Source organism: Carassius carassius, chromosome 18, assembly GCF_963082965.1.
Source record: "Carassius carassius chromosome 18, fCarCar2.1, whole genome shotgun sequence".
NCBI lineage: Eukaryota > Metazoa > Chordata > Actinopteri > Cypriniformes > Cyprinidae > Carassius > Carassius carassius.
In genome coordinates, this window is record NC_081772.1 from 20,098,182 (window position 1) to 20,121,594 (window position 23,413).

Here is a 23,413-nt window from a genome sequence, read left to right on the forward strand (position 1 = left end):
GCACACTTCGCAGCTTTCGCTTTCACTTTCACTTTACTGTCCGTTTCCGCAGCCTTCTCGGTCCAGCACGAGTCCCCGTCTCTCTCGTCCTTCGCCAGCTGTCGCGCTCCTTAAATGGTTCCCCATGCCAATCACTGCAACGAGATCCAGCTGTTACTTGTTTCTCACCTGAACCACTTACCGCCGCTCGTCTCTTCACTCGCTCTCCCGTTGCAGACTTCGCTAAACCACGCCTCCCCCGCCACACTATTATTTTACTAAACTATGTGCTGCTTTCAGGGCAGGAATAATCAATATTCATATTACTGTTATTTTATAGTGTATTATGTGCTGCTCTCAGGGCATAAGTACTCAATATTCAAATTACTATTATTTTACTAAACTATGTACTGCTCTCAGGGCAGAAGTACTCAATATTCATATTACTATTATTTTACTAAAATATGTGCTGCTATCAGGGCACGAGTAATCAATATTCATGTTACTGTTATTTTTAGTGTATTATGTGCTGCTCTCAGGGTAGGAGTACTCAATATTCATATTACTGTTATTTTAATAAATGATGCGCTGGTCTCAGGGCAGGAGTACTCAATATTCATATTACAGTTATTTTTACTGTTACTTGAGCTGCTCTCCATGTAGGAGTACTCTATATTCATACTACTGTTATTTTTAGTGTATTATATGCTGCTCTGGGGCAGAAGTACTCTATATTCATATTACTGTTATTTTTAATGAACTATGAGCTGCTCTCAGGGCACGAGTAATCAATATTCATATTACTGTTATTTTTAGTGTATTATGTGCTGCTCATTTAGGGCAGAAGTACTCAATATTCATATTACTATTATTTTACTAAACTATGTGCTGCTCTCAGGGCAGAAGTACTCAATATTCATATTACTATTATTTTACTAAAATATGTGCTGCTCTCAGGGCACGAGTAATCAATATTCATATTACTGTTATTTTTATTTTAGTGTATTATGCGCTGCTCTCAGGGCAGGAGTACTCAATATTCATATTACTATTATTTTACTAAACTATGTGCTGCTCTCAGGGCAGAAGTACTCAATATTCATATTCATATTACTATTATTTTACTAAACTATGTGCTGCTTTCAGGGCAGGAGTAATCAATATTCATATTACTGTTATTTTTAGTGTATTATGTGCTGCACTCAGGGAAGAAGTACTCAATATTCATTTTACTGTTATTTTACTAAACTATGTGCTGCTCTCAGGGCAAAAGTACTCAATAATCATATTACTATTACTTTACTAAAATATCTGCTGCTCTCAGGGCACGTGCAATTAATATTCATATTACTGTTATTTTTAGTGTATTATGTGCTGCTCTCAGGGCAGAAGTACTCAACATTCATATTACTGTTATTTTACTAATCTATGCGCTGCTCTCAGGGCAGAAGTACTCAATATTCATATTACTATTATTTTACAAAAATATGTGCTGCTCTCAGGGCACGAGTACTCAATATTCATATTACTATTACTTTACTAAAATATGTGCTGCTCTCAGGGCACGTGCAATTAATATTCATATTACTATTACTTTACTAAAATATGTGCTGCTCTCAGGGCACGTGCAATTAATATTCATATTACTGTTATTTTTAGTGTATTATGTGCTGCTCTCAGGGCAGAAGTACTCAACATTCATATTACTGTTATTTTACTAATCTATGCGCTGCTCTCAGGGCAGAAGTACTCAATATTCATATTACTATTATTTTACAAAAATATGTGCTGCTCTCAGGGCACGAGTACTCAATATTCATATTACTATTACTTTACTAAAATATGTGCTGCTCTCAGGGCACGTGCAATTAATATTCATATTACTATTACTTTACTAAAATATGTGCTGCTCTCAGGGCACGTGCAATTAATATTCATATTACTGTTATTTTTAGTGTATTATGTGCTGCTCTCAGGGCAGAAGTACTCAACATTCATATTACTGTTATTTTACTAATCTATGCGCTGCTCTCAGGGCAGAAGTACTCAATATTCATATTACTATTATTTTACAAAAATATGTGCTGCTCTCAGGGCACGAGTACTCAATATTCATATTACTGTTATGTTTAGTGTAACGTGCTGCTCTCAGGGCATGAGTACTCAATATTCATATTACTGTTATGTTTAGTGTAACATACTGCTCTCAGGGTAGGAGTACTCAATATTCATATTACTGTTATTTTTACTGATCTCAGGGCAGGAGTACTTAATATTCATATTACAGTTATTTTTACTGATCTCAGGGCAGGATAACTCAATATTCATATTACAGTTATTTTTACTGTTCTTTGAGCTGCTCTCATCGTAGGAGTACTCTATCTTCATACTACTGTTATTTTTAGTGTATTATATGCTGCTCTGGGGCAGAAGTACTCAATATTCATATTACTGTTATTTTTACTGAACTGTGAGCTGCTCTCAGGGCAGGAGTACGTGATATTCATATTTTTAAGAGTAATCCGTTTTTTTAATCATTACATTTATAAATCAATAGACAACTTCTGCATTATTGAATGATCTTTTATTTTGTTTTCCAGTAACCTGGAGGAGCTGGCAGAAACTGGACAAATCAAAGGAGCTAACACTGAAGAGGCATCTGATGCTGCTGAGTGCAAAATGGTGCAAAAATGGAGATGAATGAAAAATGGTGTGTGTTTGGTTCCACCTGATAAAAGCACATACTAGCCAAGGGTATTCGAAGGGTAATTGGTTCTCATGGGGACATTAGCGATTATAAACATTTACAGGGGTTAGATTTGATTTTATTGCCATCTGAATCCAGAATGTCATTGTTTTTTCTCCCACAATCCCCATGAAAATCTCCGGCCGAATCCCAAGGTCATGTGGTAATTTAATTGCTGTCCAAATCCAAATCTCTGAGATTAAATCATTTCAAAATTAACCATTTAAAACCGTTTTCACCACTGTTTAACACCATATACTAACTGTTGTACTTTGCATGCATATAAAAAAAATACATATTATATGTATATATATATATATATATATATATATATATATATATATATATATATATATATATATATTGAAACACTAAAATGTTTACAAGAATACTATTTCAGAAATGCTCCATCAAAGTGATTGGATGCTTATTAAGAACAAAAAGACCAGAAAAGCACGTAAACATTTGAAATGGGTCATTATTATGGCAGTAACAGGTATGCAACACAATTTTTTTATATTTATAGGCCTACAATTACATACTTAAACATGCAAACCAAGTAGCTTTGTTTGCCCCGTGTAAATAAGAGGTTGCATTTACTTACTAATGCTAATCTCCACATTTTCTGAGACCCATAATTTTGAGAGATAAAATTTAAGAAAACCATTTCAGCTATATTGGGTCTATTTTCCTTTTAAACCAGAGATTTAAATAAATAATAAAATATTATATTTTTACATTTAAATCTATTATTCCAAGAGTATGACATTTTATTTAGAGAAGACAACCATGCAACTGGCCATGTCTGCAGTGCGTTCCTAGGTTCACACATCTATCTTCTCCACTGTGAATAAATCATCAAATCCATGAGTTATCACTGAGGTGTCATGTAAATAATTCTTTACATATGTTCATATGAATAACAATTGCCATCTGAATTGTGAGAGAAGTCCTGAGTTGACTTGGTGATACATAAATGTGATTTCAAAAGTTCCGGGTGTCAATCTATGTGCAACCACTTAATGTTCTCATAGGCTGTTGCAGAGAAATTAAGCCCTGTAATTCTAAAAATAACCAAAATGTTTATATATATATATATATATATATGTATATATATATATATATATATATATCCAGTGGTGTCAAAAGTATTGACATTCATTACTTAAGTAGAAGTATAGATACTAGGGTTTAAAAAGACTTTTGTAGAAGTTGAAGTATCAACTCAAGCTTTTTACTCAAGTAAAAGTGTAAAAGTACTGGTTTAAAAAACTACTTAAAGTATAAAAGTAAAAGTAATGTAAGGGAAAAAAATGCCATTTAGAACAAAAGCTTAGGCCGCGCCACAGGGGCCTATTGTGCACTACCCCACCTCCTCAAAAAAACATTATTCTAAAAGCCATAGGCCATAATGACTATAATGTTATATTAAAATGTTCATGTTGAAAAATTTGGGATGCACTAGGCTACCTGTTTCAGCCGCATATATGCCCATTGAAAATGAACGTACTTTAGTACAATGCAAATACATTAAAGAACTAGAGATATGATGACTAGTTGCCTAGGGTGACTATATGAGCCATTTTCCCAGGACGCGTCCTTGCCAGAATTTCTATATTGCCTAAAACATCCAAAGTAGTTTGACCAATAACATGCAGGTATGTTACATAATCAACCAGTCATGGCGTGTGATAAGGTGAGATCTACAGAGAACGATCAGAGTAATGCAAATACACGTACATGTTAGGTGTTTGTTCGTTCATTCAACTTGAAGCGTCGCTGCGCACCAATCATTGTATGACACATATGAATGCCATACAATGATCGATCTGCAAAGCACAAACAGCCAAAATCTGGATATTTTAGGCAATATAAAAATCCTGGTAAGGACGTGTCCTGGGAAAATGGCTCATATGGTCACCCTATAGTTGCCTATAAGTATTGTTATGGTGCAAAAAGTCAAACTTCAGAGGCATGTCATCAATAACCTTTAATGGAATGTAAGTGTACATCCAAGTTTAGCTGCAGGAATCTGCGAGGGCAATGGACAAGAACATTGGTGGAGGCTAAAAAACAATTAGCCTTGTATGGTTGTCTATATACAAGAAAGATTATAGTGCTGTCAAAGTGAATGATTAATCCAAGTGATTAATCAAAAACTAAAAATGAAAAAACTCATAATCCTGATACCTTCTTGATTGATAGCTTCCTGTATTTGCTATGTCCAGTCTGTGCGTGTGGGGGGGGGGGGGGGTAACGAGTTACAAAGTTGGTATAGCCTACTTATCACAACATTGTCAATCGCGTCGTCAATCGCAAACGATAATTTATTAAAACGTCTCGCTACCGAACTACCAGTAGCTTAATTTGTGGAGGACGAAGAGAAAGCACCCATTTGGTAAATGAGCCAGTGAGAAATAATCCAGTGCCATTTCGATACTTTTAAAACGGTACCGGCGCCTAAACGGTGCCTGAACCGATACTTTAAAAAAAAGACCCACAAAAAAACTATGGATAACATTAAAGAACATTACAAATATTTAAAATAAATACATAGCTTTCACTTTGGATGCTCTTATTTCCCAAGTTATGCTTAATATAAGGCTAATAAATGTATTTCATAATCTGGGTCATTACTTAATACAAAAACCACACATAATGTTTCGACTGTATCTCTGTCACTCACTCTGATATTTAGTTAAGATGAGTGCTGTCTGTCACTGTCTTTAATAAGTTCTGTGAATGACTGTATGCTCATTCTTTATAAAGTAGCAACAATATCGTTTTTAAAATACAGTACTGTGCAAAAGTCTTAGGCACATTAGTATTTTCACCCCAAAAAAGGGTTTTAAGCCAGTTATCTATATCTTTTGCTGTAGTGTGTCAGTAGGAAATATCAGTTTGCCATTAACTTTATTAATAATCTAGTGCGATTTTGAATGCACAAGCAGTCTGACAACGGCGAAATGAATGTTTGGAAATTTAAACAAATATTTTATACTGAAACAGCAAAGTATATAAATAACTGGCCGAACACCATTCTTTAGTGAAAATACTAACGTGCCCAAGACTTTTGCACAGTAGCTGGTGTATGTATAAAGTACGTACGATTAAATTAAGTATATTTAAATAAGTGTAAGTGTTCGTTCATATGTGTTAAGGGCTAGATTTTTGCTGGAGGAAACAGCGGTTTAGTGATGAGCGGTGAACGCAGCGAAAACTTTACAGAAGATGAGAAACCGACTGCTCCCTCGTGACCTTTTGTAAACTGTATTTATGACAAAGAACTGCACAGATACGGATATTCTAACAATCTTTCGATAAACATACCTTGTGTCCTCTGTGTTTGTTTCCGCTCGCACTGCTCCGCCGCGGTCTGCGGATTGAAGAGCGCGCTGAAAGACGGAGAGGAGACCGGTCTGACGCCGGTTTCATATGAAACTTAAGGGGACTGACTCTGAGGCGATCACAAATTTGTATACAGTTTGCTACAGCCCCGCTAAAAAAGCCTAGCGATGCCCGTGCTTCTTGTGTACATTTCGGAGAACCAGGACAAACATTTCAATCGATCGCTCAGGCATTTAAAAGGCACCGAAATCTGCTTCCTCTTATTCAGTAAGGTGCATACCGGTTCCATATCCAACCTTACTTTTAAGAAATATATTTTTTGATAAACGAACCCAAAACTGGCTATGTCCTGGCTGGAGTGTGACGTGATTTGTGTCATGTGCAGGTGCGATGGATCGCGTACAAACCAATAGGGTGTCGGAATGGTTTATACTTAATCTGTTAATCTGTTTATACTTCTCATCCAACCACAATCAAATTCACTCCATCCGGATGGCGCGATTTGTCTGGATAGTTTTTTTTTTTTTTTTTGAATGATGACAAGCCGGAATGAAAACAAGCCGAAATGAAATAGCAGTAACGAAGCTATTTTTAAAATGTAAGGAGTAGAAAGTAGAGATACTTGCGTGAAAATGTAAGGAGTAGAAGTAAAAAGTCGGCTAAAAAATAATTACTCAAGTAAAGTATAGATACCCCAAATTTCTACTTAAGTAATGTCATCAAATCCATGACACCTCTGTATATATATATGCAGTACAGACACACCTTCTCATTCAAAGAGTTTCCACAGTCACCGGACCTGAACCCAATCGAGATGGTTTAGGGGTGAGCTGGACCGCAGAGTGAAGGCAAAAGGGCCAACAAGTGCTAAGCATCTTTCGGGGGAACTCCTTCAAGACTGTTGGAAGACCATTTCAGGTGACTACCTCTTGAAGCTCAAGAGAATGCCAGGAGTGTGCAAAGCAGTAATCAAAGCAAAAGGTGGCTACTTTGAAGAACCTAGAATATGACATATTTTCAGTTGTTTGTTTCAGCTGTTCACACTTTTTTGTTATGTATATAATTCCATATATAATTCCACATGTGTTAATTCGTAGTTTTGATGCCTTCAGTGTGAATCTACAATTTTCATAGTCATGAAAACAAAGAAAACTCTTTGAATGAGAAGGTGTGTCCAAACTTTTGGTCTGTACTGTATATATATATACAGTATATATATATATATATATATATATATTGTGCTGTAAATGTTGTTTCATTCAATGTCTGTTGTACAGATTATTTGTGTAAGAACAAAATGAAATGTTGATTGAAAATAATCAGTTTACAGGTCCAATATTACAATAAAATAATCAAGTATAATTATGACTTCTTTCCTTTTTTAAACAATTACAGTTAAAAACAAATCCAGTGAATTAAAGGTATGTACAATACACAGGAAGATTTCGCTGCAAAAGGTATGTGCATCATTAAACTGCTGTAGTTTGAACGTGCTCCCTTTAAACCAGGCCCTAGGTCGCCTTGCAAGATATCTTCTCAAAGCCAGTTTCTCAAAGTCCCCAGAAGTTTTTGCAATGTCTGCATTTGAAATGCATAAACAGTCTGGTTTCAATTTACACTGATGATTATGAAAAAATAAGTAAAAATATAAAAATAAAAACAAAAACATTATTTTACCTGAAGTCTTTAGTTTTGGACATTGAATCATGAACATCCTCATTTCCATATATTTCCTTGACCAATTCCTTTTGTGGAGCAAAACTTGCAAACCAGGAACATTACATATATGAACAGCTCACTGCCCAGCATCTGAAATTTAGCAACGTAAGCAAACATAATTACTAGTTAAATCATAAAAATCACATTTCAACTCCATCAAAATTGACAATTTCTTAATGACACATGATACATTCTTAAACCCTGCCATTTCTACAGCCTACTGTACTCTGTTTGGCATCAGCTACAACTACAGTGATTGAGGGCAGATTAGAGTAGTAGACGTTTGAAGGACAGCCGATGACGTCCATAGGCTGGCATTATGCAAACAAACCTAACAGGTAACTGGTAACATGAAGTGAGATTGGAGTTTCTGACACTCATTTCAGCACATTAGTTCAGAATCAGTTTTCTTACTTTTACGAGACAAAACTTTATTTGTCGTGCAATTTGATCTGTAAACCTTTGCAGACCTTTTTACATTTACAAACAGCTATATTGCAACTCATGAAAAATAATATTTGAGGGTAAAATAATATGGGCACTTATATCAACAATAATATGGGCACAAATATCATCAAGATTCCCAAATAAAACTAGAGGAGCTAACAAAGAAAGTCCAGAAATTTCCTTTCTCCAAGAAGGGACCTTTCATGGCTTCTGCCTTTTCCAAGAATGTTATTCTGCAAAGAGAAGAAAAACTACATGAAACAGTCACAGCTGTAATAAAAACAAATGTATGGGCCCTGAGAGCAGCACATAGTTTAGTAAAATAATAGTAATATGAATATTAAACAATCCTGCCCTGAGATCAGCATATAATACACTAAAAATAACAGTAATATGAATGAGTACTCCTGTCCTGAGAGGTGCACATAGTTTAGTAAAATAAAAGTAATGTGAATATTGAGTACTCCTGCCCTGAGAGCAGCGCATAGAATATAAAAATATTAGTAATATAAATATTGAGTATTCCTGCCCTGAGAGCAGGGCATAGATAATTCAAATAACAGTAATGTGAATATTGAGTACTCCTGCCCTGAGAGCAGTACATAGATAATTAAAATAAAAGTAATATGAATATTGAGTATTTCCTGCCCTGATGGCAGCACATAGTTTAGTAAAATAATAGTAATATGAAAATGGAGTACTCCTGCCCTGAGAGCAGCACATAATACAATAATAATAACAGTAATGTGAATATTGAATACTCCTGCCCTGAGAGCAGCTCATATTCTAGTAAAATTATAGTAATATGAATATTGAGTACTTCTGCTCTGAGAGCAGCACATAGTTTAGTAAAATAACAGTAATGTGAATATTGAGTACTCATACCCTGAGAGCAGTACATAGATAATTAAAATAAAAGTAATATGAATATTGAGTATTTCCTGCCCTGATGGCAGCACATAGTTTAGTAAAATAATAGTAATATGAAAATGGAGTACTCCTGCCCTGAGAGCAGCACATAATACAATAATAATAACAGTAATGTGAATATTGAATACTCCTGCCCTGAGAGCAGCTCATATTCTAGTAAAATTATAGTAATATGAATATTGAGTACTTCTGCTCTGAGAGCAGCACATAGTTTAGTAAAATAACAGTAATGTGAATATTGAGTACTCATACCCTGAGAGCAGTCCATTTTTTTTCTAAATGTTATTTTACATTGTAATATTATTTAATAATATTGCTGTCACAATATTACTGCACGTTACTGTATTTTTTATCAAATAAACAGCCTTGGTGACTATAAGGAACTTCTTTCAAAAACAGTGAAAAATCTGAACGACCCCAAACTAGGTATTTAAATTTAGAAAAGATACACATGAAAAGTATTAATAAAAATTATCAGCTACTGATTAAAAAAAATTATAATAATAATATGTTTTGTTTTTATATATATCCACTCAAATGCCATTATAATCTTACTTCAGCCTAGCATTCAAAAAATTGTCATATGAACATCAGAACACAATGTGTAATAAAAAAAAGGTATAATATGGAATAATAAATTATAATATGGAATAATGTAATTAAGAGCCTTAAAGAGCTTTATCTGGGGCTAATAACTGCTGTTTTTAATAATACTCACAATCAAGATCTGCAAAACACCAGGGTTGCTCCCCAAGCTGCTGTACATTATCCAAAGAAGTGAACTGCACACTGTGTAGGCTATTATCTAATTGAAACTAATGTCTACTTTAGCCAGCATAATAAAAACAGCATTTACCAGTTTTCTAAACTCCAAAGTAAAGTAGTTACATAACAGCAACTTGTTTTTCTTTCATACTTTTTACCCAGAGCAAGGCCAAATTTCCCATGCAGAATCTAGAATCTTTTTCTTATAAGCAAATCCACTAAAAGTGACGCTAGGGGAGAGAGAAACTACACTGATGTCTATTTTTCTGCACATTCATGCTCCTGAAATGTCACAGTTGAATCAAACACACTCTAAGGGCATTCAACGTCTCATTCATCATCTGAAAAGAATTATGACAGAGAAATTCACAAGGCCACTACTAAATATGCTCCAGAATGCAGACCTGCCAACCTTGGAACCAGTGGCATAGCGAGTCAGCCCCAGGCCCATATGCAAAAAAAATTGATGGGCCCCCCCAAACATCCAGCCCAGTTAACTTAACCTAGTCCCTATTGTTGATTTTTCTGAAGTAAATAACGTTACGTGGATCATGCTTCACAAGTTGTTTTATTTAAAGTATAAATGATTGGAAATAATATTTAACATTTTCAAGTCCATTCATTATTTGTAGCATGCAAGCCACCCAATAATCGCAGCTACTACAAAGTGTCTATTTTCAATTTTATTTTAATATATAGAATAAAAGTGTTTTTACACTCTTTAATTTGTAGTGAGATAATTCGCTAGTAGTGACCTATGAATCAATGATATGAATGATGTATTTGTAGCAAGAAATAAACATGAATATTTGAATGCATGTTAAGAATTTCAGAACAATTTAATACAAATGAATGTCTCATGAAATCAATCAGAGTTAAGAAAACATCAATAAGTCTACGTTTTATTGCTGTTTTTCATGTTAAATATGAAGAATGACAGGTTGGATGCCTCTAACAACATACTGTATATAATATATAATATATAATATATATATATATATATATATATATATATATAATATGTAAGGAATAATTGACTACAGGCCATTGAATTATTTAAAAAATAATTGTGGCCATTACACCTCGGGTGTGCATTATTTTTCTAATAATTCAACGGCCAAGAGTCAATTATTCCATTTAAACTACGGTTAACACACCTCAAGACATCAGAAGACATATTTAAAGGGATTTGTCTGGTGAGTAGGATTATTTCTTCCGCATCTCATCCAATGCCTTTGCTGACAGTTCAAAAATGTAATTTTAAAGCTGGTAATGGAGGGTTGAGCCGTTTTAAGCATTCTAATGCATTTACTTGTATTAATTAAGTTATTACAAAGAGAGTGAGAGCGACAGAGACACACAAAGAGAGAAAGAGAGCGAGAGAGAGCTTGTGTGAAATAGGCTAACTTACCTCTTTGCATCTCTAAACAGCGCTGTCTCCTCGATAGTGAGAAATGTCATGTGTGGCCTTTAAGTTGCTACACTGTATCCACCTTTTTTTGGGTGAAACTTCCGCAACCATGGCAACGACAATCACAGAAACAAGTGAAGACACACAAGCATATTCAAACAAAAGCCAACATGGATAGGTTGTGTGAAACAAAGCAAAATCAACGTTACTCACCTATCAAAAAGAAACAAAGAAACCTTTGCGTCCGATTCGAGCCCTTCCCACTCCTTGAGTGTTCACTGCTGTGTGTGCACTTTGGATGGGTTAAATGCAGAGCATGAATTCTGAGTATGGGTCACCATACTTGGCTGAATGTCACGTCACTTTTTTTTTTCTTCCACTTTAGTTATTTTTCAGTGTGACACTAAAATGCCGCCGTATGGCCATTTGTACTGAATTCAAACAAAAATTTAAAATATAATAATAAATAGTGAGGGTATATTTTAATTATTAATAGATTATTATTATTATTATTTATTATAAATTATTATAGAGTCAGTGTCACAAAGATGTATTTGATAATCCTGACTCGCCATCTCCTCATTGGACACGCCTTTAGAGAGAAATGCCTATTTACGGATTACATTATGAATTACTTTTTGTTTTTGATTTGAATTATTTCATTTTAATGTAGTTATTTAAAGAATTTTAGATATGTTTATCATGTATGTGAGGCAAGTATTTGCTGAGTGTCTGCTCAAGCCAGAGATGCAAAATGTGCATCCTATTTGTTTTCCTGTTTGTTTGTTTTTTAACGTTTTGTTGATAGTGTGAGTGCACACAAATAAAAGTACAGACCCTTTGCCATTTCAAATGATGTATACTCTTACCTTTATGAGCAAAAATTACAGTGTATTTTTTTGTTGTTGTTTTTTTATCAATAGATTTTATTTTAGACATTATTTGAGAAGAAGGCTAAATTTATCAAGCATATGCTCATCGCACTTCCTGCTGCTGGGTGCTTGGTCATTTGGTCGTTCCTTTAAAAAACTAAAACTTGAACATGGAATGTTCCAAACATATTTCTAAATTAACTTAATAAAGAAATGAAAAGAAATGTGACGAGTTTGCCATTAAAAACTAAACTGAAATATTGTAATGACTGCAACATGAGCTGTGTATGTGGAAGAGAGAGAGAGAGAGAGAGAAAGAGAGAGAGAGAGAGTAAAGACAGGGGATTCAGTTGGACTCGGGACGAGAATTCTGATAAGCTGTCAGACAAGGTCCGGCCTGTGCAGGGCTCTACTCGTTCCCTCGTTTCAACTAAAAGTGCATACCTGCATACCCTGCATTATTAACGCCACACCACTGCTTGGAAGCGTATTTCATTTCATTCATCAAGTGTGCTCATTCCTGTTGGTGTCGTCAATCTGCAAACCTGTGTGTGAGTCAAGTCTGAAGAGGAGGGGCCCGGTGAAAAAAAAAACCCTCTCCAATATTTTACATTTGGACTGCAATACCTGGTTAAACCACTCAGTGTCAATTCTACATACAGCACCTTTAAAGACGGGTACTTTCACTTTAACTCAAGTACATTTCTAACAAACAAAAAAACAGTACTTTTACTTCACTACATTGGGTGACGTACCTCTCATTACTTAAAGGTGCAATAAGTGATTGTCTTCAGAAACATTTTTTTTTTATTATGCTGGTTGAAAGTCTCTTTATATACCTATAGCAATCATTAAGTTAAGTGGTCTAAATGTATTTATCTGTATTTATATATTCTGTGGAAGCCGTAGAATCAAGATATGTATGTCCAATCAAAACGCTATGTCCGAGCATTTTAAATGGCTTTATTAGCTGCCTGTCAACGTATGTAATTGCATACCTCTGCGCACCCTGTTCGCACAGACAGGATACGTCATCAGCGCATTCACGCACGCTCAGCAGACAGAGCGCTTCACGGATTTGCGTGAAGCGCAATCCGTGAAGCGCAATTGCGTGAAGCGCAATCCTCCGCGAGTGGCGCCGATACAGGATGGCTGCCTCCGTGACGTGCTCTGCAGTTGTTTTTGTGTTTTTGTTAGTTTGTCCTGTCTTTAGTTATATTCCTGCAATCAGTTTCACCAGGGACGAAATGCTGGATATTCGGCAACACACATCTCCCGATATTTCACCGGTTTTCGACTATTCTGATGTTTTGCTGGACATTCTTGTCGGCGGAGCGGCTGCGCTGATCACACGCTTCAAGAGGACGCGCAGACGGGGAAAAAGAGCTGGCGCGCTCGTGAGACTCAGAAAACGCGGATTTCGAACGCCGTTGCCTAGCATCCATCTGGCAAATCTCCGCTCTCTACCCAACAAAACGGACGAACTGCTTCTGCTCTCTCGGACAAATAAAGATTTCTCCCACTCTGCTGCTCTGTGTTTCACTGAAACTTGGCTGAATGACACCATACCGGACAGCGCGCTCCATCTGCCGGACTTTCAGCTGTTTAGAGCGGATCGCGACGCAGAATCAACGGGGAAATCGCGCGGCGGCGGGACATGCTTTTACATCAATGAACGGTGGTGTACAGATGTAACTGTGTTAAAGAAGACATGCTGCTCAAATCTCGAAACGCTCTTCATTAACTGCAAGCCGTTCTATTCGCCATGGGAGATTCATTCGTTCATTCTGGTTAGTGTTTACATCCCTCCTCAAGCGCACGTGAGCTCAGCTTTACAGAAACTCGCTGAGCAGATCACAGAGACAGAACAACAACACCCAGACTCTGTTTTAATCATTCTTGGGGACTTTAATAAAGCCAATCTCTCCCGTGAACTGCCAAAATACAGACAGCATGTTACTTGTCCCACAAGAGATAGTAATATATTGGATCACTGTTACACAACAATAAGGGATGCATTTCACTCTGTTCCACGAGCAGCTTTGGGACGTTCTGATCACCTTCTGGTTCATCTTATACCGACCTACAGGCAGAAACTAAAATCAGCTAAACCTGTATTAAGGACTGTAAAAAGATGGACTAATGAAGCAGAGCAGGATTTACAATCTTGTTTTGACCTCACTGATTGGAGTGTTTTTGAAGCTGCTGCCACCGATCTGGATGAACTCACAGAGACCGTAACATCGTATATCAGTTTCTGTGAGGATATGTGTATTCCTACCAAGAGTCAACTAAATTACAACAATGACAAACCGTGGTTCACTGCAAAACTCAGACAGCTCCGTCAGGCCAAAGAAGATGCTTACAGGAAGGGGGACAATGTCTTGTATAAACAGGCTAAATACACACTGGAAAAGGAGATCAAAGTGGCAAAGAGGAATTATTCTGAAAAATAAGGACTCAGTTCACTTTGAACGACTCCGCATCAGTGTGGAAAAGCCTAAAGAAGATCACCAATTACAAGACACCACCCCCCAGCACTGTGGAGAATCAACGACTGGCAGACGATCTGAACGAGTTTTACTGCAGGTTTGAAAGAACACCCATCACCTGCCCTGAACACCTCCCCACACAACCATTCACACCATTCACAACTCCTGCAACCAACCCTGAATGCCTCTCCAAACAACCGTTCACACCATTCACAGCTCCTGCAACCCATCCTGATCACCTCTCCAATCAACCGCTTTCACCATTCACAACTCCTGCAACCAACCCTGAATGCCTCTCCAAACAACTGTTCACACCACTCACAACTCCTGCAACCCACCCTGAACACCTCTCCAATCAAGCGCTCTCACCATTCACACCTCCTGCATCCCCCCTCTCCTCCACACCTGCAATACAGATCAGCGAGGATGCGGTGCGCCATGTCTTCCGGAAGCAGAAAAGGAAAAAAGCACCAGGCCCAGATTGCGTTACACCAGCCTGTCTGAAATCCTGTGCTGACCAGCTGGCCCCCATCTTCACACAGATCTTCAACAGATCGCTGGAACTGTGCGAAGTCCCTTCATGCTTCAAACGCTCCACCATCATCCCTATCCCAAAGAAATCCAAAATTACAGGACTAAATGACTACAGGCCTGTGGCTCTAACGTCTGTAGTCATGAAGTCATTTGAAAAACTGGTGCTGGCCCACCTGAAAGACATCACTGGACACTTGCTAGATCCTCTTCAGTTTGCCTACAGAGCAAACAGGTCTGTGGACGATGCAGTAAACATCGGACTGCATTATGTTCTGCAACACCTAGACAGACCGGGGACCTATGTGAGGATCCTGTTTGTGGACTTCAGCTCTGCCTTCAACACGATCATCCCAAACCTCCTCCTGCCCAAACTAACTCAGCTCTCCGTGCCCACCTCCGTCTGTCAGTGGATCAACAGCTTCCTGACAGACAGGCAGCAGCTAGTGAGACTAGAAAAATACACATCCAGCACCCGTACAATCAGCACCGGAGCTCCCCAGGGCTGTGTTCTCTCCCCACTGCTCTTCTCCCTGTACACTAATGATTGCACATCTAAGGACCCCTCTGTCAAGCTCCTGAAGTTTGCAGATGACACCACACTCATCGGCCTCATTCAGGACGGTGACGAGTCTGCTTACAGACAGGAGGTTAAAGAGCTGGCTGTCTGGTGCACTCTCAACAACCTGGAGCTTAACACGCTCAAAACAGTGGAGATGATCGTGGACTTCAGGAGAAACCCCCCTGCACTCCCCCCACTCACCATCATGAACAGCACTGTGACTGCAGTGGAGTCATTCAGGTTCCTGGGCACCACTATCTCTCAGGACCTGAAGTGGGACATTCACATTGACTCCATTGTGAAAAAGGCCCAGCAGAGGTTGTACTTCCTTCGCCAGCTGAGGAAGTTTATCCTGCCACAGGATCTGCTGAAACAGTTCTACTCCACCATCATCGAATCCATCCTCTGCACTTCAGTAACTGTCTGGTTCAGCTCAGCTTCTAAATCTGACCTCAGAAGACTACAGAGGGTAGTCCGGACTGCTGAGCGAATTATCGGTACAACCCTCCCATCTATTCAAGAACTGTACTTATCCAGAGTGAGCAAAAGGGCTGTTAAAATCACTCTGGACCCCTCACATCCAGCACACTCCCTCTTTGAACTGTTGCCATCTGGTCGACGCTACAGAGCACTGAGCACCAGAACGACCAGACACAGGAACAGTTTCTTCCCTCAGGCAATCCATCTTATGAACAGCTGATAATAACTGTGGGACACACTACACTATTTATATTTATATACACTACACTTTTTATCCAACACACATACTTAGCGTACACTTAAATCTTTTGCACATAATATACATGTACATACATGGAACACAATACACTACTTATATTTATATTTATATACACATACACTTATTTATCCAACACACATACTTAGCGTACAGTTAAAACTTTTCCACATAATATACATGTACATACATAAATGCTCATTTTAATATACCTGCCATACATTGTCAATTTGTATATTGTCAATCCTTACCCACCTATTTGTATTTTTTTGTATTTTTTATTCCTTATTGTGTTTTTTGTTATTGTGTTATTGTTATGTTGCACTGCGGAGCTCTGTCACGAAAACAAATTCCTCGTATGTGTGAACATACCTGGCAATAAAGCTCATTCTGATTCTGATTCTGATTCTGAGAATGGCAGACAAACATCAACAACCTGATCTTCCTTTCTGCTATTGTAGTAAGTTTTCTCGCCAGTGAATGACACATGATGTAGCTCAGTGGTTCCCAGTTCCTGTCTCGCTTAATTAACATACCCGATTCAGATGACCAACTTGTTAGAAATGAGCTATGCTAATGAACTGTGTTCTGATAGATATGATCCCTACACTGTGTTAATTGCTCCCTACTCCCTGAGCAGGGGTTTACTTCACTTTGGAACATGGGCTGCAATTGGGAACCACTGATGCCTATTGTAGTAATGTTGTCTCTAGTATTCTAGTCTCTAAGAATAATGCGTTCAGGGGGCGATTGCTTTCAGTGCTATCAGGCTAGCATTTTCCAAGATCTCCTTCTGCACCTTTAATATGTAATTTATTCCAAGCGCTTTTATCTGGGGCATGCCCCATTCACAAATGAATCACTCTTTTGAGTCGATTCAGTTCACGGCCTTGCATGCAAAATGGTCTGAATTGGTTTGTGAATTACTTTGAATGATTTGTTCAGTTCCGCATGTACTGAAATGTCTGAAGCTGTTTCTCATTCATCCTAGGAAATATAAGAGTACAGAAAACATAAAGACCTAAAGTCAACTGAAGCTAAATCTGCAAATTCTGCTGTTAACCTGCAATGAGGATCTTTGTTAGATGAACATCGTGTGTGCTATCTGTGAACTATTCCACTGGTGTAGATTCAATTTCATTTAAGTAAAAGGGCTACATTGCAGTCGTGGTAAGATAGATCATCTGTCACGTGGAATGTGTAAAGTGAAACGAATGAAAAGTGTCAGTTGTTGGGTTTCATTTTTATAGTAGATTTGCTATATAACATTGCATCAGATTATTATTTATTTTTTTTTTTTTTATTATTGTGGTTTGCAACGTTGAGCATTATAACCAATCACACACCCACATAGCAAATGGACTTGCCCCAAATGTGGCCTCAAGCTGGCACTGCTGGCCTCATGTCGGCAATGGCATGTACCCTTTTAGCCAGAGCTGGGCCATGTGTGGCAATGATGACATGGCATGGATTAGGCAAACAATATGAGGGCCGATTGTTGGTGGGCGGAGTGTTGCCCAGATCAGTCCAGTGATATGTGGCCCAAATCAGGCTATGATCTGGCAGCATATTATGTGACCCATGATAAACAAGATAAATACAAACTCTTCTTCTTTTGCAGTTGCTTGATTTGAGTGCTGCACTTGGACAGAGGTGTAACCAGGTTTTTGCATAGTTTAGAGTGACAAATCACACTAGCGTACTTTGAGGTCTGCTACGCAAAATGCGTACAGGTTGGCAGGTCTGTGAATGGTGTTGTACAGCATTCCTGAGAACGACAACAGCTATGTGTTCATCCTTCATTTTGTAACACAATGATCTAAGAATATTTTCATATGAAGCGAATGTAAAAAATGAGATTGTGAAATGTGAGAGGATAACGAGTGATGGTGAGAGAGGTAGAGAGGGAGTGATTGAGTGCATAGGGAAGCATTGCAGCAGTTTGATCCATGTGGATGTCAGGGGGTGCTGAGGCAGCAGAAAGCAAACATATTTACAGATCAGTCAGTGCTAATGTACTCCATACCATTGAACCACTGCCACTATAGCAACAGAGCATTCACCACAGAGAACTCCTTTAACAACAGGCCATTTCCCACAGTGCACCAGCAGATTAAATTAACATTGCCAGTAAGGTACACATGCAATCAAAATGCATGCAAGCACAGACTTCAGTAGACATATTTATACTAAACACTACAGCAGTCGGAGCCATGGCCTGGGGGTTAGCACACACATGTCAATGTATTGAGCTGAAGTGCTCTTGCAGGCAACATGAGTTTGAATTCAGCTCATGCCATTTCCTGGTCTCATCCCCCTCTTCATTACCTGTCCTCATTTCACACACAAAGCAAAGTAAACACATCAAATGATTTTAGTCACATAAAGAAAAATAGAAAACATAATAAATAAATAAAACGGCAAACAATATATATTTTTTTAATTAAACAAATTAAACTGGTGTTCTTTAAATAAATAAATTTTTATATAGTCAGACACTTTTCTCCAATAGTTCAATAATGATACAACAAAATTATACATTTTAAATAAATAATCAGTTTTTCCCAATGTCAAATAAATTAAAGAAAAATTCATTTGTGTGCTTTAAGTAAAGCAAGCCCACTAACATTAAATACGTGTGAATCCTCAGGAGGTCGTACTAAATTTTTTATTTACTCACTTAACACTGTTACTAAAATTTGGTGTCTAAATGATCTTCAAAATCTTTTTTTGTTTTTGCTATTTTCTAAAAACTTTATATTAAATAAAAATAATATGACTAAATAATGCAATATTCAATATGCTACTTACTTTTCTAAAATCAATTTAAATTGTATTAAAACGTATTTTTAAAAAAGCAAATAACCAACATATGCTTTATTTTAGGGAAAAGCCTACCACTACCACTTCTGAAAGTGACATAGTTACATAAAACAAATCGGACATTGTTAAAGCCTGATGCTATGGATTGTTGCTTAGATTCAGGAATGAGGGTTGATTCACCTGTGATTGAAGATTTTTCTGCCGAGCATAGCTGCAAACTGTTGTGCTTCGCTTTAAGGTGACTCTAAATATCTGTAGTGTTTTTCCCCTTAGCGTTGCCACTCAAGATTAACATGTTTTACATTATAACTTCAGTATGCATGTGGTCATATCTTTGAGGTATTTATTCGTTTTGGCACTAAATCATTGGCAGCAACTGCAGGTGCTTTCGACTGGCTCATCTTATCAAGATGAGTTTCCCAAAAGCAACTATGGTCGCAAGTTCCATCGTTACCTATTGAGTTCAATGGAACTTGAGACCATAGATAGCTAATGATGTTTTTGGGAAACGCAACCCAGATTAGCTCACAATAAAAGCTTGTTGATTGTCTTGCGTCAGAGTACACGCACACTATCATGCATACACATGATTATCTTAATTAACATCCGCAACGAACTAAACTTTTGACCATATATACAATATTTGACCACAATATGCACATTTGTGATATTTTGAACATTTTGATATATCGTGCAGCCCTAAAAAAAAATGCAATTCAGTTACAAATAAAATGTTTAAACTTTGACATGAATGTAATTTATTCTAAAATAAGTTGTTAGTAAGCAGATACTAGGGATAAAATATGCGTTTTGCGAGCACACAAAATTTGGGGCACATACAGACATCATTACATAATGGGACACAAAAGTGTATAGTGAAATGTACAGAATATAAAAAAAAAAAAAATAGTTATAAAGCCTAAACTGCACTTTCTGTTGCAAAATACAGTGCTGGATGAATAAGAACAACAGTACTATCCAGAAAGATCTGCAATAATGTGCAGTATTAAAGACTATAGGGTCATCCCGTGTCAACTCAACCAGAGCTCACGAAATGACACTATAAAGTATGAATGCTTTGACATGTAGAGCCTGCTTAGACCCTAATGTCCATTACTCGGTTCACAAGCATCTTCAAGAACAATATGATTCAAAAGTGTTAATCACTGCAGGAGTGTTCCTGTGTCTGAATGAATCTTCTGTTCAATGAGCATCACTGACATGTAGTGAACATCTACTCAACAACATTTGTTTTATATTCAGCTCATGGTCCTTACAGTAGCCATGAGCAGAAGTTTAGCATTGCAGGTTTTTAATCATGTGCGCTCTCACTGACTTAAAGATACAAAACTGCTTCCTAAAAGGCCTTTATAAGCCCATTTATTCCAAACATCTCAGTACTGTGTTCCTTCGACCTGAAACGTAAGATTTTCTCCCCATGGGCAGCCATGTTTAAGGATAGTTAAACTGTTTCTGACCAAACTGTCACTCTCACTTCCATCGTGATGTTGCCTGCAGACATGCAGCCTGATCCTGAGCGGCAGTCTTCATCCTTTATCTGTTGATTTCACCTCTTGGCTCATCTGTTTCCCTGAACTCCAGCTCCTGCTGCTGTGCTATTTATCTCCTATTCCCTCTTGGCCTGATATAAAAACTGTTTCTAAAAAGATCACAAGCTACAGCATTTAAATGTTTTGCAGAATAAGAAAGTTGGCGGCTATATATTCCTATGTGATAGGGCTTGTTTATGCACATGGGGAAGGGGATGATTCTGCTTCCCTGGGATGAACTCAAATGTAGTTAATCTGATTTATTAATTCTGGATGGGTGTGTGAATGAATACTCTAGACTTTTCACACCCAAAAATGCATACTTTTTAACACAAAAACTATGATTACTTTGCAAAATTCATAATAAGGTTGATAAACAAGAAAAACAGTTATAAAATTGTCTTTTAATAAATATTTCATTGCATGTACACCAGATGTGTATTCACTCTTCATCTCTTCCAATTTTTTTTTTCTCACATTAACTCTGTTAGAGATGTAACTGCTTGGCAGTTATGCAACTGTAGATGTTTGTGACAACATTATATAAATGGCCTTGAAAGCAAAAATCACACAGAAAAAGCACTTTATTTGGTACAGGTGGCCTGACATATCTGTGCCCCCAAATTTTAAAACCCAGAGTCAGATGCACTCATAACTGTTCAGTGTTTTCAACCATGTAAAAGTTTATTTTAGGTTTCAGACATTCAATAGACATTTCAATTAAATACTAGCAAAAAAGACCCCAGTCTCTATTCACTCCATTTTACTCAAAAATACATAATACTAAGTTTGCAACTTTATATGGTTATCTTAGACTTAACTGATATAATTAATACATCTAAACATATAAGCATTATATTTATTTTATTGTTTAAATTTAATAGTTTTGGTTAATTTTTCTACTAAAATGAGTGGAGAAAGTGATATAATTATGCTTTTGTGGATTGAATGGTGGCCATGTCATATTTTACAGCTTGGACACCCAGAACCACCAGATGTTTTAGTCTCCCACCTCCAATTCCTTATTCAACTCATGGTTTATTCCGAGTGCCCTGAGAAACAACATCCGGAGTCTACGATCTGTCACTCCCATGCTCCCATTCCTTTCTTGACCTCTCTCTTTTCTGAGTGAACAGATGATTTTGTCAAGCAGATGTCTGTGTTACTAATTCATCTCTTGAATGTTCCTCGTCGCCCTTGCAGCAACAATCTATTTTCCAGGTAAATGCTAATGCAAGACTCTTTAAGCAACCCAGTGGGGCTGCTTATTTCTAACCCACGCACAGCACATTTCTAGCAGCACACTGTCAATCAAAGCACACTAACCCTGCCCCGCTAGGCCAGAGTTTTCCTTTGTTCAAGGGCACAGAGAGCCGGCTCTCACACGTACACACATATTTTCATTAAAAGAGTTTTTTTTTTAAATCTTTGTCCACATGAAAATGCAAACATGCTATAAAGCACTGTCAAGAGCATGTCAAGTCAACAGGTGTCGATATAATCTCAACCGTAAAGCCATGTTGGCCAATCAGAAACCTGAAAAAGTTTCCAGTAGGTGGAGATAACAGCGCATGCTCTGACATCACAAGCCAAAAACTTTGGTTTCACTGTCTACATGATAACACTGCAAACTGAGTTTTAGTAAATCCTCACTCTGGCAGGGGTTTTCAAAAATGATTCGGTTTCAGTGACCTGGTGCTGCATTTCCATGTGGACAAACGGCCAAACCACATTAAAAAAGCGGCAGGATTAAAAATAACCGCGTTCGTGTGGACAGGGCCTTAATTTCTTGTCATAAGAATAATTTCTGTGCATGAGTCAAGCTGCACGCAAGCACAGAAATTAATTAAATTAAATGTTTTATCAAATACAGTTTGAAATGAATTCATATAGTCATCACTCAAATCAAAAAGTCTTTGCTCATTCTGGAAAAAGAAATAAACTCATTAGGAAAGATTGATGGTGCTATTATGACCGATGCCACTGCATTTCAGAGAAAGAGTATGAAACAATCTCTCTGAAAACTAATCGACTAAAACAGGTGGCATAAAGTTTTTTTATCAGCTGTAAAAAAAAAAATTAAAAAAAGGTTTTTCTGAAAGGGGCAGTTGTGACCTTTAAATTATAATAGGGTTGGCAAATATGACAACATGCTGTGGATAATCTGGATACAGTTACTGTCCACAGGTTACAAGTCTTACTTGGGGAAAGCATGTTGATTCTAATGTGTACTTCTTTGCATTTCGCATCCTGAAGATGCAATAGCTGAAGAGCAAACCCTGGGAAAAATAGGTTGTGTGCATAAGCAAGGAACACAACTGTAGATTTTTCAGGAGGAATGTAATTCTGTACTGTCAATTTAATTAAATAAAACATTGACCACCCACTCTTTAAATAATAATTTTCCAAATCCAAAAAAAAAAAAAAATATATATATATATATATATATATATATATATATATATATATATATATATATATATATATATATATATTTTGTGA